The 2,905-nt window shown below is 42.8% G+C and overlaps 1 pseudogene; it reads right to left on the bottom strand.

Moving 5' to 3' along the window:
- Positions 1 to 285: 285 nt before the first annotated feature.
- LOC111161295 lies at positions 286 to 892 on the bottom strand (annotated as a pseudogene).
- Between the last annotated feature and the right edge of the window lie 2,013 nt (positions 893 to 2,905).

Genomic DNA, 2,905 nt, shown 5'->3' with positions numbered 1-2,905 from the left:
ACTATTTAGGAAAGCCATGAAAATCAATATGGTTAAGGAAAACTTGATTTTCCTTGGAACAAACTGCACTACAGACATATATTAAAGTTGAGTTGTGACATTTGATAATGTTTCATTCATGGTACAAATGAGTTAAAGATCGGCAGAATGGCACAGGTCCAATAACTGACAGAAACACGGCACTTTAGGCAAGCAAATGAATGCGATGTGGGTAAAGTAAATAAATCGATGATTTTGATCGGAACAAATTGCACTAAAGACACACAATAAAGTAGGGTTGCTACATTTGGTAATGTTTCATAAACAACAAAAGTGTTTTAGGTATGGGCAGAATGGCACAGGTCCAAACGCTAGAGCTGGTGGGTCTCTGGAGAGTTACAGGTCTTTTTTGTGCCAAGTGAGGTGGCTCTGAAAAGAGCCTTTGGTTTGCAAGGCGGTCAGGTGATCCCGAGGCAGCTCATTGGTGAAAGGTGTACCTGATGACTGCCTTGCTTTTCTGAGATACGGTGCGCTTGCCAATCTCCCCGGGCAGCAGCAGGTGCACGGCTGTCTGGATCTCCCTGGAGGTGATGGTGGTGTGCTTGGGGGAGCAGGCCAGGCGAGAGGCCTCGTCAGCGATGTGCTCAAAGATGTCCTTAACAAACGAATCCATGACACTCACGGCCTCCTGCAAGAGGCTCGGGCCCTTGTGAACCTGTTTCAGAACCCTGGGGAAGTAGGTGGTGAAATTGTCCAGCATGGGGGAAGTGCTGGGGGGTGGTGGTGGTGGCAGCTGCGGCAGCATTGGCGCCTTGGCTGTGCCTGTTTTGGGCTCTTCGGGTTGGCTGCTGTGGGCTCCTCCATCCATGCCCAGGCTTTCCTCAGAGGAGGTCTCACAGCCAGGTTCTGCCATGTGGGGCTCACCTTCCCGACTGCTCAAAAGGAAGGAGAGACTGGCAGCTCCTGAGGGGTGCTGGCCCATTTATGATCGCTGCACTTCCTAACCTCATGGGCAACCTCCATCTCTGATTGGACAAAAACGCAATGCAGGGAGGCAGGTCACTACACCATGCCATGTCACACGTGCATGTGATTCCATACCCTTCTGCTTCCCATCAACCAATCACAGTGGGATTCTGGCATCCTTTAAACTTCGTGTTGCCTCTATCAGAAAGATGCCACATAGAGTTAGAGGTCATCTGGACCACAAACTTGATGTAATATTCATGCCTGCCATATGGAACAACAAATTCTACCACTTTTTAGAGTGGCTTAACATTAATTGAGGCCTTAACCATATTCCTACCGATTAAGTGCCCCTAAACAAGGACATAATCCAAAAGCATGCCACTATCAGTAGTATCAATAAACTATTTCTCAGAAAGGCTTATTATCAGATAGAAACTATTAAAAATATGTTTAACATATATAAATAAGTGATAAGATACATAAAACATGAGGAAGAAATATGTAATTACTTACAAAAGCAAATTATTTTTCTAGAATCAACTATGTTCTAGAATTGAACATCATAACCACTGGAATAGAAGATTGAAGACATTTTAGACAGCATATGAGATACAGGTGGATAGAGAATTGGTGAATTAGAATAGGTGGAAGAAATTGTGCAGAACAGCTTATAGAGAGACAAAGAGAAAGAAAAGTTTAAAGAGAGGCCAAGAGACTTAAGAAATGGACTAAGAAGTTATAGAGTACATGTCCTAGGCATCCCAGAAGCAATAAACTGGGTGAATTTTGGAAAAGGTCATATACAGAAAAAGCTCATCCATCACAACGACTGATTTATGCTTACACCATTTACACTTTGAGATGTCACCCAAAGCAACCAGACTGTAATGATTTCAGTTTCAGCTCCTAGAGAGAGTCTGAGTCCAATAACTAAAGTTCTTACTGCCATCAGAATGACTCTGTCATGGCCCGCTGCTGGGCCATTTTCTTCCTTCCCAGAGTCTACCGTTTTCTTGCTCTGAGACACTGTGGTTTGAGCAGGAGTGCTCTGACATGGTCAGCAAGTGCTCTTGGAAATCATGCGACATAACTGACCAACAATTGCCTCCAGTTCTGATTAAAAAAAAAAAAAAAGAATCAGAAAACAAGACAGCAATGTCCACAATAGCCAAACTATGGAAAGAGCCGAGATGTCCAACAACAGACGAATGGATAAAGATGTGCCCTATATATACATATATGAGATCCATTACAGAAGTGGGGGGAAACTGAATGGGAAGTCATCAGAGAAGGAGAAAAATCATGAGAGACTCTTAACTCTAGGAAACAAATTGAGGGTTGCTGGAGGGGAGGTGGATGGGGATTGGGATACTTGGGTGATGGGCATTAAGGAGGGCATGTGATGTATTATATGCAACTTATAATTGAACACTACATCTGAAACTTATGATGTACTATAAGGTGGCTAATTCAATTTTAATTTTAAAAAAAGCACTCCCCTCAGAAAAAAAAAAAAAAGAGAGAAAAGAGAATGGTCAAACCATGTCCTCCAAAGGCAGAATTCAAATAGCAATGGGATCCTTATAAAATCATTTCAGAGGTAGAATTTAGTGATTCATCAGTTGAATATTACATCAAGTGCCCTCCATAATGCCCATCAACCAATTACCCCTTCCCCCCACCACCTCCCCTCTAGCAACCCTCAGCTTGTTTCCTAGAGTTCAGCATCTCTTATGGTTTGCCTCCCTCTCAATTCTCATCTTATTTTATTTTTCTTCCCCTTCCCCTGTGTCCATCCATCTTGTTTCTTAAATTCCACATATGAGTGAAATCCTATAGTATTTGTCTTTCTCTGACTGACTTATTTAGCTTAGCATAATACCCTCTAGTTCTTAAATAAAATCTTTTACAAAGGGGGGTGGTGCCTGGGTGGCTCAATCCGTAAAGTGTCTGCCTT

Source organism: Enhydra lutris, unplaced genomic scaffold (assembly GCF_002288905.1).
Source record: "Enhydra lutris kenyoni isolate GAN:26980312 unplaced genomic scaffold, ASM228890v2 scaffoldscaffold83, whole genome shotgun sequence".
Lineage (NCBI taxonomy): Eukaryota > Metazoa > Chordata > Mammalia > Carnivora > Mustelidae > Enhydra > Enhydra lutris.
The sequence above is the reverse complement of the archived record's forward strand: the minus strand, read 5'-3'. Positions and strand labels throughout refer to the sequence as shown.